Genomic DNA, 15,159 nt, shown 5'->3' with positions numbered 1-15,159 from the left:
TAGGGTTCAAAACTTCTACAGTAGGGTTCTATGATACGCTGAATTTGATGGTGTCGAAACTGGTGCCGAAATTTAGGGTCGAAACTTCTACAGTAGGGTTCTATGATACGCTGAATTTGATGGTGTGATTTTCGTTCAGATTCTATGACTTTTAGGGGGTGTTTCCCCCTATTTTCCAAAATAACACAACTTTTCTCAGGCTCGTAATTTTTGATGGGTAAGACTAAACTTGATGAAACTTATATATTTAAAACCAGCATTAAAATACAATTCTTATGATGTAGCTATTGGTTCGAAAATTCCATTTTTTATTGTTTTGGTTACTATTGAGCCGGGTCGCTCCTTACTACAGTTCGTTACCACGAACTGTTTGATTGCCCGTGACTTGACTTTTCCCACAACTATTCCCTTTTCAATTCAAATTAGTTGGATGTGTACCAGCGTTGCCACAGCCATGTAATTGTACTGTTTTCTGGACAATTTAGTGGCCATGTAATAATATAGCATATTTGAATATTTTATGATAAACTACAAACTTTCTGGTACATTTGTGATGCATTCACCACGTTAATTTATATTTTATAAAAAAAATTAAAACTTCTTAAATCAGTTTTTAAGAGATTTAAGCTAAAGAAAGTGACTTTCATCGAACAAAACGCGACAGAAAAGAAATCTCCGCAGAATTTAGACTGATAAACACGATAAGGAATACTTAAAATTGATTTCTGAGACAATGAGCATACGGGTGAAAACCAAAAAGTTGCTGTCTTTTCTATTTATTCTACTTTTTTTTTATAAAATTGAAACAGACACAGAATGCCATAATTGTGCCAAAGAGAATCTTTTGCAGTAATTTGGTAAGATTACGAGTACAATTTTTGTCAGGGTGTTTGCAACACTGGCCTGCAAGGAAATTCCAGATTAGAAAAGAAACATACCGCATTCAGCGGAGGACTGATTAGTGGAAAGAACATAGGAAACTGAGCAGAGAGGCTTAACCTCTTAATGGGTTTAAACTTCCTTACTGGTTTAGATTCTTAAAAGGTTTAAACCACTTAAAAGAAATGTTGAACTGTGATACTTTAACAGGGACTTTAATAAGAATTAAAAATTATTAGTGCAACTGATTCTACAGCGTTATACAGCATAACTAAAAGATTTGAAAAACTTCAGTTTAATTGCAATAATTTGAAATAAATAGGAGGTATCAGTGTTTTTACATTCTAATTGATATTTTCTGAAACTCGGCTTATTCCTTTGTTTTTACTTATCATTATGAGCAAAGCTAATGTGCAGAACGTATGCTGCTGTAAAAATCCCTGAACACAAATTGTGGCTTTTTGTGCTACTATGCTGGTTTTGTTAAAACGGTTCTTTATCTACAGCCTGGGACAAAACCAAAGCAGAGTGAAAAAAACTTACGCTCTTTCGTAGGTCTTCATAATCAAATTAATTTCACTGGGTAATGCTAGATGACGTATTTTTTATCTCTCTGACAAACTGGAACTTCCTCTCATGAGCTTCCCATACTCTTTGAGTTTCATTGCACTACTAAACCAAATCTTATTTAGGGTTAAGATATAATACTTGGATTATCCTCTTTTTTACTTTTAGTATAAAATCAGTTCCTGGGCTTACGTAGGTTAGACCAAGATCTTATCTATGAAATAATAGACCCTTTTTTTCGTCCTCGAGCCAGTTAAGACTAATTTCTTTGATATTTACTTCTGTATTCAGGCCTTAGTTCTTTAGCGTGACAGCAAAAATCGTCATAGATTACTTTAACGGTTGTGGGTTTTTTTACCTAATTATGCTTGCGGACTGCTGGGACAATTACTTGCTTCCAAATACTAATCATAATATAGATTCTTCAACACGGGGCTGAAAAATAATAAAAGGCGCGATGTACTTCCACCAAATTACAAATGGAACATTTATCTGATTCAGATATTTCTGAGGCAAATAAGAAAACTGCCAGAGATTCATCTTTAAGCCAACTACTTAGACACCATCATTGCCGTAATTTTTTTTGCATAAGGCATTATGCTAGTACGCCCTATCTGATGTTCTTATCCTTTTGAAGAAGAAACTTCACAAAACCCACCCAATCTGATAATCCTCAAATCTTTTCATAATTAGATGCTGGTATCCTCTTGGAGAAAAACTTACTAAGCCCACTAAATCTAATAAGCTCCAAATTATGTCCTAATCATATGCTCATAACCTTGTACAGAAGAAACTTAGTAAACACTCAATCTAATAAGCTTCTATTTTTTCATAATAAGATGCTCATATTCTCTTGGAAAGGAAATTTAACAAAACTCACTCAATCTGTCAGGCTTCAAATCCCTTTTGAAGTAAAATCCTAGCAATTCTATTACCAAAAAACAGGTATAATCTTTAAATAGTTTAGATCATGGATTGCAAGGAATAAAATAGTCAGCATTAACACAGTTAATTCATCCTAGACGACTTCAGCACTTTTAAGAAGATTAGTCTCCAAAGTTGGTATTCAGAAACTATTAAATATTTGTAAAATTACAATAAAATTTAATTAATTATATCCAAGTTGCTTGTAATAAAATACTAAGCGACGATAGTGGATTTTTCTTTAAGAAACAGAAGACGGCTTTTCTTTTTCGGATGTAAAATTGGTCTTGTCACATGAATTAACATGGAAGTTGAAGAGCTAGTGATGATAATATAAAAGGGTGATTAATCAACACGGTGGGGTTTAACGTAAAATGATTAATCAGTATTTGGACAAAGTATATTTACGGAAGATCAAACTGACACCAAATGAAATTAGCGCGCCTGTTTAGATTGGTTCAACTCCCCATTTCTCAACCAAAGATTCCTAAGGCTTCAGGAGGAATTGATTCGTCATTTTCAGCAAATAATGACAAAAGATTATTTTTGGTTCATTAATATTGCTTTTAAAGTTTATTTATAAAATACATCTCTGGTGCTACAACTTATTAATAAACTGAAAGGAGGAGTAATAAAAATTGAAAGTGCATGGCCCATCTATCCATCATTGTCACATCTAGAGGTAATGTTTAGCTTTTTCATGCTTCAGGCACAATTAAAAAAAACGTCTACTAAATTATTCTCCAAGGGGGAGCCAGCAAGACAGCTTGGCAGCTTTGATTAGGAGAATTAAATTGACTGAACAGGCGAGTGCATCGATCAGCTGATCCTCACTTTGAGAACTGGTTAGAAGACGGTGTTGTCACTATCTTGGAAGCAGAGAAATGTCAGATACAGCATCTGGGTGTGACACGATAATAGTTTTTTGCCCCAGCCTTAGACATCTATGTGATAGGCTAAAGAGATATGAAATATCAATATCGTTAGGTGACACGATCAGCAAAGTAGAACTGACACAAAATGTGGTTAATTTACTTATCTCCTTTATTAGTTTAGAAGTAAGATAAATCAATGTAAATTTCAGTCTGGTAGTGATAATTAAAAAGCCTTTTGATAATTTAATTTGAGAACAAAAAGCTAAAAAAATAGTTTTAAGTTTTTTAGGCATGTGGAGCAAAACTGAGTGTCTCTGTAGAGTTTGGACAAAAAAACCTAAGTAGGCTAAACTTGGTAATAAATATGAGCATGTAAAACACATTTTTGTGAAGGTGGGAGAAAAAGTGAAGTTTGGACAAAAAAAGAAGAAAAAAACACAAGAATCTCAAGAACTAACTAAGATGGACTTTGTACAGCTTTGAAAACTTAATTTTTTTACATACTTTTTTAAGGTCTGGTAATAACATCTACTTAAAGCAGATGCTATTCCAAAACTCTCTCTAATGCTTAAGAATGACAATACCCAAATCAATTTACCACAGTTCAAGCAAATACTGTTAACTGATAGTCTTACTAACAATGACGTTTCCATGAGCTAACAGAAATGTTAAGCATTTTCTCTAACATTTTCAAGCAAAATAGTCTTAATAATTTCAAAGTTTCAAGCAAACTCATAAGGGGGATCTTAATCATTTATGATTTGATTAGTTAATGTGCCAAGTCTATTTTGCACAAAAGCCCTTCATACGCAAAAACATTGTTGATTATGTAAAAAAAAAGTATGTAATTGTTTACAATCAAGCCGTTTTTCAGCTGTAATAACAAAATTTCTGGCCAATAGTTTTATTAAAAATGGTGTTTCTGTGAGCTTGCAAGTCGTTGGTAACGAAAGACATGATTACAAAAGAAAAGCAAACAAATCAAATCGTTTTTCTAAGAAACACGCTGGACATTTTCAGTAGCATTCAAAAGCCGATCAGAATGACTCGTTTCCCTGGAATAAATATTGATAGAGAATCCATAACTGCTGATACTTCTTTAAGTGAACAAAATATTTTATAGGTTTCTTACAAATGCCACCATATATAGGCTAGGATAGTAGGCTATGCTAAATTTTTTTTCAAGCTTGTATCTTTTCAAATTTCCAACCCAAAAGTAATAATTATTAGATAACATTTATGTTCTACAAACTAATAAAAAGTAGTTAATAATCAATGCGAATTAACAGTAGGATGGCGAGAAAAAAAAACAATTAGGCTAATAAAGAAAAAATAATAAGTTAACGGATGGTACTGGATTAGCTTCTTGACAAAGAAATAATTCCCCTTAAATAACATACCAATCAGATAGAATAAGAATCTATTGAGATACGAAACTTTGACGCTGTACGCTTTAATCGAAGTTCAAGGCTATTAGTGCTACTGACAATTCGGCGTTACCCATTGGAATAACTAAAGAGAAACTAAAAGCACGTTTGATTTAATATTTTTATTAAATAAAAAAAGTAGTTATTTTTAACTGAAAGTAAGGAGCGACATTAAAATTTAAAACGAGCAGAAATTACTTGGTATATGAAAGAGGTTGTCCACTCCTCAACGTCCCGCTCTTTACTCTAAAGTTTGACTTTTTCTCTCAATTCTACTTTATAAAACATTAAATAACCTTAGCATACAGAGCAGGACACTGAGGAGGGGACAACCCCCTTTCTATACCAATTAGTTTCTGTTCGTTTTAAGTTTTAATCTCACTGCTTATTTTCAGTTAAAAAAAACTATTTTTTTATTTAATTTCTGGACGTTTTTGAACTAATGCATGTTTTGGCTCTCCACACATAAATAATTAAAACAAAATATGCATATTGTTTTTTTTTGGCTAAATGGCTTTCACTTAGTTTTAATTGGGAGATTTTGAGAAATACAGAGCAAGGGAGGAGGCCTAGTTACCCTCCAATTTTTCTTATTACTTATATAACGAACTTCTATATTCGTATGTTTTTATTGCGTGTATAATTGGGTTTAACCCCTCGTGAATACCTCGTTCTTCAAATAAAGCTTAACTTTTGTTATAATTCCTTAAGAATTACCCTGAGTTACAAAGACCGTAGAATAAATAGTTGAAATTACTAAAAATACTTTAGCTTAAAGAGCGAGGTATTACGAGTAAGTAAACCCCTCATATGCGTAATAATTTCTGTTAGTTTTAATGCTGTTCTTTACTTTCAGTTGAAAAATTTTCATGTTTTTTTTTTTTTTTTTTTTTTTTTTTTTTTTTTTTTTTTTTTAATAATGCTAGAATGCTAAAGAATGCTTGAATGCTAAAGACCCACAATTGATTAAAGATCATTGAAATTCTCTTCAACCATGACAAATTTCTCCATGGAAAGATCCTTCCAAGTAACCACCCTAAAGTTTTCTCATCCCCCCCCCGCCCGACCAAAATCAATACCCCTGAAAATGTCTTTACACTTCCCAGTTATTCTATTTATTAGGGTTTTTGACAACAAAATTGCTATCTCAGAATTTTGATCTGGTGACTTCGGGGAAAAATTGAGCGTAGGATTAGGCCTAGATGCCCTCTAATTTTTTTGGTCTGATTGTGTGATTTTCTTTAAGATTGTTTAATTTTTAGGGGGTTTTTCCTTCTGTTTTCTAAAATGAAGCCAATTTTCTCAGGCTTGTAAGTTTTGTTTGGTAAGACTAATCTTGATGAAACTTATATATTTAAAATCAACATTAAAATGTGATTCTTTTGATATAACTATTGGTATCAAAATTCCATTTTTTAGAATTTCTGTTATTATTGAGCCGGATCACCCCTGATTACAGTTCGTTACCACGAACTGTTTGAATTGAATTACAATCAAAGATCTTAAATGTATGTAGAACCAGCCAAGAATTTTTTTTCAGTATTATTTTGGTATGAAACTAGCTTTTATTTATCAGAAGAAAGTTCCAACTAGGCTAGAACGCAGAAATTGATGTAATTTGAAAAGCAAGTACACTAATGTGTATGTGGACATTGTGCAACACTAACCAGTTCCAATGCAAAACAAACCTGTTGCATTTATTCACCCAGCCATTCCTTTGCCTTCAGCCCGATTTCAAGGAAAAATTAAAGATGAAAACAGTTAATACTTTATGTAAATTTTATACAGTGTTGAGATAGTTTTTGTTGTTTTATATATCAAAGGCAATTCCCTCTCAACAATTTCTTATTATTATAATAGAGAACATAAAATGAAGAGAGAAGGAAAAAAGACTAACAAGGAAAAAAGACCAACAATGTACCCGAACTCTAATTAAAACAAATTGATCTAAAACAATTGATCGGAATTCGAAGTCCAATTAAAACAAAATTAATAAGTCGGGCGTAAGTAATAGGCTGGAAAAAAGACTGCGTATGAATTCGAACAAAATTATCCACATTGCTTTCACGAATAGCAGCTGACCTCTTCAGTTTCCTACCCTCTTCCTTTATTTTCACGTTCTCTTGAATCACACGGGACATCACATGGGCTACCAGTCTCTGAAATAAAAGAATTATAAAATTATATATAATAAACAAATTTTAATCATATTTTTAATTAATTTTACTTTTATATTTTATAAAATACTTAATAATATTTTGTGTTTAATGAAATATCAAAGAACAAAACGATTATGATTTTAATGGCCAAATGAAAATACTGAAGAAAACACAGAAAGCGAATATTTCGAGAGAACCATCGCCTCTCTTCTTCTGCGCGGACAAAATAATATGATCAAGGAAAAAGCAATACCACAGCATTGAAAAACCGCCAAAAAATTAAATAAATTTCAACAAAAGACCAAAAAATAAAAGAATTAATTCAAATACTCGACAAAAATAAAGTGAGCTAATCGCCGATATCCTCGATTTGCAAAAAAAAAAAAATTAAAAATAAAAAGAACAAACAAATATGAACTGCCATCGACGGATACTAATGAACAACTGAGAAATATAAGATAAAATTCATTCACTCAAACTAAAGAAGTAGCAATTGAATAAATTGGACAAATAGGTACTCTTATTTCTTATTTTAACTATTTAATTTATTTCAGATACCCTTTGAAACCCAAGGGATCGAGTCCGTATTTGATTATGTGATTGGGAAAGTGGTTCAACATTTATTTTAGGGATTACTGAAATATCGCCTTGTCTTTTGAGAAAACAAATTTATTCTTTTCTCTTTTGAGAAAAATTTTATTCTTAAATCACCTGAGTCTCTCTTGAAAGTTAGATCTAAATGTCGGTATTTATAAACTTCATCAGCTTCTCTGTAGCACCGGACAATACCTTTGTCTTGTGAAATTAGGCTTGCTTGGTTAAATAAAACAGCATGGTCTGAATTATTAAATATATGTTCTGAGACAGTAAAGTCAAATTTTTCTGTATTGTCCGCTTTTTAAGAGTGTTATTAATTGAAGTAGAACGCTGAGTTAATATATCCGTTAAGTCTTTAATCGGTTCTTCTGATCTGCCAAAGACCACAAATGTAAGGAATTCTGTAAACACTGGAGTTTTCATCTATCGTGAATGGGTATTTACCTAAGTAGATTTGGGAACTAATAGTTTTTCCGGGTCTATTGTAAGTGAAAATATTAAACTTCCTCAGAATTTGGGAAATGTGGTCTGAAACCCCTCTAACGCACGGGAAACTAGGATAAACTGAATTTCCCCTTTGATTTGTGTTTGCTTTGTCATTATCTGATATTTTTTTTTTAAACACTTTTTGCAATTACAGAAATTATTAAACTAATTGGACAACCATTCCCAAATAAAATATCTGTATGGCAGTTAACCTCTGAATCCAGGAAACATGGAGAACAAACTTGATGTGCTCTATCAACTAGGGAAGTGACCACTCCTCTTTTCACAGCAGGAGAATGATTAGAGGAGTAATTTAAGCAGCGGTCACTGTGTATGGGTTTTCTATAGACTCCAAACTCGAAGCATGTATCATGAAAGTGAGCCAGGACATCTAAGGGAGAAAGAGGCCTTTGTACTTCTAGTTCCCGAGTAAATTTAGGTTTTCGGTCCAAGGAGTTAAGCAAGTGAAGGAGATATTCTACAGATTCGTCACCATGCTCCCACAAAAAATATCATATTTAAAACGAACCCAAATGTTTGGTTTACAAAACTTTGCAAAATCGTCTTTTCTTCAAGGTTTTCCATGTAAATAGCCTCAATTGGTGAAAGGGAGCACCCATTGAAATCCTATATTTCTGTCTATAAGGAAATGCCTCTATAATAGAAGTAAATAGAAGTTCTGTTACAAAGGGCTTTAAGTGAAATAAGTGTCTGATTCGAAAGGTTAGATTTTTCTGATATAGATGGGTTAGAACTAAGTTTTATGCTCCAAATTCCTGTAGGACCTTTGAGGATCAAAATTGGTATAAATTGAATCCGCATCAAAACTGTCCAGTCTTGTCTGCTTAACTCAACTAATAACAAATTTAAAAGGCAAAAAATATAAGAAAATTTGGACTCTGCCCTCCCGTAACACATATTTAATAATCCAGACCATGCTGTTTTATTTAACTATGCTAGCCTAATTTTGTATGACAAAGGTATTGTACAGCACTGAAGAGAAACTTTTGAAATTGATAAATGCCATCATTTAAGTCTAGCTTTGAAAAGAGATTCAGGTGATTTAAGGATAATTGGGTAGTTTTTCAGTTTTCTCAAAAAAGAAGCCGATATTTTAGTAATCCCTAAAATAAATATTTAACCACTTCCCCTTGGTCTCAAAGGGTATCTGCAAGAAAGGCAATGGTTAAAATTAGAAATCAGCTGACATTGTTCTCCAATTTGATGCTGCGTTTGTTTGATGAATTTTTCTTTTATTTCTCAGTTGTTCATTAATATACAGGCATAGCAGTTTATATTTGTTTTGAGTTTGTGCAAATCGTGGATATTGGCGAATAACTTACTTGACTGTCATTTGGTGTTTTATTTTAATTCTTTTAATGTCGGTCTTAGATTTAGTTTTATTAAATTATTGGTGATTTTTTTTCATTAGTCTTGTACTTTCCGCGTTCTTTTTTTTTGGTTTTTGCTTTTTCCTTGATCATATTATTTTGTTCACGCAGAAGAAGAGAGACATTTGTTCTTTCGAAATATTCGCTTCTTTTATTTTCTTCAGAACTTTTGTTGGGCCTTTAAAAACAATATTTTCGATTGTTTTTTTCTTTATATATATATATATATATATATATATATATATATATATATATATATATATATATATATATATATATATATATATATATATAAATGTATATATATATATATATATATATATATATATATATATATATATATATATATATATATATATATATATATATATATATATATATATATATATATATATATATATATATATATATATATATATATATATATATATATATATATATATATATATATATATATATATATATATATATATATATATGTATATTGACAAATGTACAAGTGTGTATATGAAACCATATAGACCAGTGTGTATTCTCTTGATGAGCCCTTGTGTTGGGTTGTTGCCTCTGAATTATTTGTCGTTTTATATTATTTTTGATATTTGGCAAATGACAACTTATACTTACTTACGAAATGACTGCCTGTCCTTGGATTATTCTTTATGGCTGATTGTGTATGGCTATGCTGTTTGACTTATGTAGCTCTATGGATGAGTAGGGTTAAGGCCTCATTCAAGTACTGATCTATATTAATTACTAATGTAGGAAAACAGTCTTCCTTTTCTTCTTTTGTCTTTTTTACGTGTATGTGCTGTTGCATTGGTGATTTCTTTTTTCATTATATTATTCCAGGTCGGATCCAGTGCTGGTGGAGAAGATTTTTTTTTAGTTTTCTCCCCGAAAGACCTTTACCCTGCTCCAGGTTTTTAACCTGATATTGTTAATTGTTGGTGAAATGGCGCATATGCAGTTTCTTTTTTTTCATGATTATGTATTTATTGAGCTATTTACCTTGGTATTATTTTTGGACCTTGATTGCTGTATTTTGATTTGGATGTTGGCTTGATTTGGACTTTGCTTTATAATTTAATGCAACAAATACGAATATTAGCCTCGGAAATAGGAACGATTTTTCGAAAGTTAATAAGTGTAAGAGTCGTTGATTTCTCTGCCAAGATTATTTATCCCACGGACTTATGTTAAGAGTACATTTTATAAAAAAAATTGTGCATGCAAGTTACGTGGTACTGTTAATTGTAAAACAACTAATATAATTTACCTATTAGAATGTTATAAATGCTGCCTACAATGTGTGGGGGAAACAACTAATATATATATATATATATATATATATATATATGCATATATAGAACATTTTCCTGACACAAGACAACAGTTAATAAAGAAAAAACTAATAGCTATCTAGTTCAACATTTTGATAATGGTATGTGATCCATATTAGATAAAACTATAAAAATTTTAGAAAATTTCGAGTTAGAAAATTTAAATAATGAAGAGAAGAATAATAGACTACACAAACAGGAGGATTTCTGGATCCATACTCTTGGTACAGCTTATTCTTTTGGGCTAAATGATCGTGAATTAAAATACGGAGACATGTCTCATGTTGTTCTGAAATGATATGATGGTTTTATAGACCATCCTTCTTTTACTTGTCAAACAGTTCGTGGTAATGAACTGTAGTAAGGAGCGACCCGGCTCAATAGTAACCAAAACTCAAATAGAATGTTGATGCCAATAGCTACATCAAAGAAATAACATTTTAATACTGATTTTAAATATATAAGTTTCATCAAGTTTAGTCATACCCATCAAAAATTATGATCCCAAGAAAGTTTGGAAATATTTTAAGTGTCTTATTTTAGAAAATAGGGGGAAACACCAAATAAAATTAATATTTTCTTAGCAAAAATCACACCGTCATATTCAGCGTATCAGAAAACCCTGGTATAGTAATTTCAAGCTACTATCTACAAAAATGTGGAATTTTGTATTTTTTGTCAGAAGGCAGATCACGGATGCGTGTTTTTTTTTTTTTTTGTTTCTTTTTCGTTCCCAGGGGTGATCGTATTGAACCAGTCGTCCTAGAGTGTTGCGAGAGGGCTCATTCTAATGGAAATAAAAGTTCTAGTGCCCTTTTTAAGTGACAAAAAATTGGAGGGCACCAAGGCCGCCTTCTACGCTAATTATTTTCCCAAAGTCACCGGATCAAATCCCTGAGATAGCCATTTTATTCAACGTATTCGGAAAACCTTATAACTTTGTCTTTGGGGACCATTTACTCCCCCGCAATCCCCATTGGAGGAGCTACAATCTAAAAACTTTGACCAGTGCGTACATATAGTAATGGTTATTGGGAAGTGTACCGACGTTTTCAGGGGATATTTTGGTTGGGGGGAGGGGTTTACAAGAGGGGGATATGTTGGGGAAACTTTCCATCGAGGAATTTGTCATGGGGGAAGAACAATCCCATGAAGGGAGTGCAGGAATTTCCAGCATTAATTGAAAAAAAATATGAAAAAAGTTTTTTAAATTGGAAGTAAGAAGAAGCATTAAAACTTAAAATGAACAGAAATTGTTACGCATATGAGGTACTATCTCCTTCTAATAAATTGCTGTGTACGCTAAAGTATTTTTAGTAATTTAAACTATTTATTCTACCGCTTTTGTGATTCAGGGATCATTATTAATGAATAGGGATCAAAATTTAAACTTTAGTGTAAAGAGCGAGGTACTGTCGAAGGGGTTAACCCCCTCATATATGTAATAAAAACATGAGAACACAAAAGTGCGTTACGTAAGCTAATATATATGTTTAAAAAAAATTAAATTTCGTTTTAATTATTCCTCTGCAGAGAGCGAAAATCATAACATGCATTGATTCAAAAACGTTAAGAAATTGAATAAAAAACAAGTTTTTTTAACTGAAAGTAAGTTTCAGTAATTGAAACTGAAAACGAACAGAAATTACTTTTTATATGAAAGGGGCTGATTCCTCATCAACGTCCCACTCTTTACGCAAATTTTTTTTACTGTTTTAAAAAGTAGAGTTGAGAGTAAGAGCGAAACTTTTCCGTAAAGAGTGGGGCTTTGATGAGGAATCAGCCTCTTTCATATACAAAGTAATTTCTTTTCGTTTTAAGTTTTAATGTCACTCCTTACTTTCTGCTTAAAAAAAAAACTTGTTTTTTATTCAATCCTACTAATCGTAAAATACGATCGAGAGGACATAAGAAATCCAATAGAAAAAATGAATTAGATTTACATACGTTTTCTAAAGATCTATGCCAGCTACTTGAATCTAATGGTATGAATTCTGTAATAAAATGTCTAAATAAATTATTCAAGAGGAATTTAATCAAACTTTTCAGGATTGTTAAGAATAATATAGCTTTTTAAGCTTTTTATAATGTATTACTTTTTTAAAGTAATATGCGATACATTTTGCATTCTAACTAAAACGAAGTTCTTATAAGAAAAAAACGAATAAGTTTCATAAGATTGGTAATAAGGACAAAAGATTATATTTGCCTATTAATATTATTTGTAAGCACATTGAAGATATGAATTTACCAGAAGTTTTAAATCAGCGGGAAGTGAAACAGGCCCTTCCTAGTAATTTGAATTATAATGAAAGTCCAGTTTTAAATTATAAATTTTCAAAAACTATTAGGCAAATGATTTTTTAATTCTAATTTAATACTTAAAAGATTGGATAGTGATATAAATTGGAAACCTGTTTGTAACTGTAAGCAACTTGGCCCATTTGTAAATTCCCACTTACCAACATGTTATAACAGGGGACTTGTCAATAATAAAACAAGATGATCTTCAATTTATAATGAATAAAGGAGCTAATTTCCGTCTTTCTCATCATTTGAAACCATCGAGTATTCTTGGTAGCTCGGAAAATGATTTTGATTTATTTATTGATAAGGGGTTTAAGAAAGAGAATAAAAATAAAGAGAGTTTTCACAATTGGAAGAATTTAATTATTAGAAGAATTCGAAATAAAATATTTACTAACTTAAAAAATAGTAACACTAAATCATTATTTTATAATGGAGGATAAAACAAATAATTTTCTTAGACCACACTACTTTTCCATTTACGAAGGATTGATTGACGAAAAACAGGTTTAAAATAAAATATATAAACCACACTTTATCTAACAAGAATAAAAATGCTCATATTTTATTTTTGTTGGCTAAAGTGTGGTTTATATATTTTATTTTTTTCACTGCTTTATAAAAATTAAACCTATTTTTTCTTCAATCAATTTTTCGTAGGATAAAACAAGCAATTGCTAATCTACAAAATGAATTTGTAATTGTGCCGGTGAATAAAACTAATAAAAATTTTGCCATAATTTGTCAGAAGCTGTGTTGTGATATTTTAACAAGGGAGTTATGTAAGACTAATGCTTACGAAAAGGTGAATTTAGAGGATGAGAATTCAATTGAAAAAACTGAAGAACTACTTATTAAAAAAATTAATATTAGAATTAATGACAAAGATAAAAAGTTCCTTTTCCTATATTGGACTGTAAAATTTCATAAGAATCCCCCTAAACCAAGGTTTATTGCTGGAGTAGCTAGATATCCAGCCCCCATTGCTGCTATTGAACTCTCCTTAATTTTCAAGGAAATTATAAATAAACTTAAAATTTATTGTTCTGGCATTAAAAAATTTTCGTTTTTAATCCATATTGGAATGTTAAATATTCACTGCAGGTGATAGACTCTCTAACAATGGTTTCAGCTAAAAGAACTGACTCTTTTCATTTTGCGACAATGTATAATAATATATCACTTTTAAATTAAATTTATCACAACATTTAAATTATTAGATAATTTAAAAACGGTTATCAAAAAATCTTTCCTCTTATCTAGTAAGATGTTCTTAAAAACAGACCCTCACAATAAAAAAAATTATATGGACAAACTGCTTTGAGACTAAAGTTATTTCGAGATGTTACAGCTTAGATATGATTCTTGATTTATTATAATTTGTGTTACATAATACTTATATAAGATTTAATGGTAATTTGTACAAGCAAATCGTGGGAATTCCCATGGGGGGGGGGAGGGAATTCTAGCCCATTTATAGCTGACTTATTTTTAAGTCAGCTTGAATATAAATATATGACGAATAAGAATAATCCAAATAATTTAAAACATGTTTTGTCAGATTATAAAATATATTTACACGACATTTTGGTTTTAAATTGAAAGGAATTCATTGATATTTCTAAAAACATATATCCATCATAACTCACTCTTGAACCTAGTCATAGCACTGGTCTAGTTTAGTTTTCATTATAACGAACTTTTAAATAAATACGAAAAGAACTATCTTGAAATACTTAGCGAAATCTTTGGAAGATTTTGTTTTTCCTAGGTATTGAGTTTGGCGTGTCCCTAATTTTTGACAGTTGATTTTCAGAGGATTTTGCATATATTGTCGTTTCAAATGGTCTTATTTTGCATTCATTTCCTTGAGTTTTATCTAGGTCACATTTACATTAATAGAAAATTTTTGACATAGTGAAAAATTTGGAATTATTGTTTAGATTTAATAGAGATTGTTAATTGGTAACTTAATTGCATGAGAGCCAGAATTAAGGTATGATAAGCTTGTTTTGGTGTTACTTGGTTGTTTTACATTTGTTTTTTCATAGACATATACTTTGGGGGTGATATCTAACACGGGGATGCCATAAGAAATTTGTTGTAGGCACGCCATTTGACTGGGTAGGGAATTTAAAATGCTGAAACCCTATAGGCAAGTGTTTATTCTCCTGATGAGCCCTTGTGTTGGATTGTTGCCTCTG

General features: G+C 31.1%; 1 protein-coding gene across 2 annotated transcripts in view; it reads left to right on the top strand.

Moving 5' to 3' along the window:
* LOC136029163 (uncharacterized) overlaps positions 1–15,159 on the top strand; it is a 902,097-nt gene that overhangs the window by 566,397 nt on the left and 320,541 nt on the right. The gene's annotated exons all lie outside the window — the stretch shown is intronic.

The sequence above is a fragment of the Artemia franciscana genome, chromosome 1 (assembly GCF_032884065.1).
Source record: "Artemia franciscana chromosome 1, ASM3288406v1, whole genome shotgun sequence".
Taxonomy (NCBI): domain Eukaryota; kingdom Metazoa; phylum Arthropoda; class Branchiopoda; order Anostraca; family Artemiidae; genus Artemia; species Artemia franciscana.
This window is presented reverse-complemented; position numbering and strand designations above follow the sequence as displayed.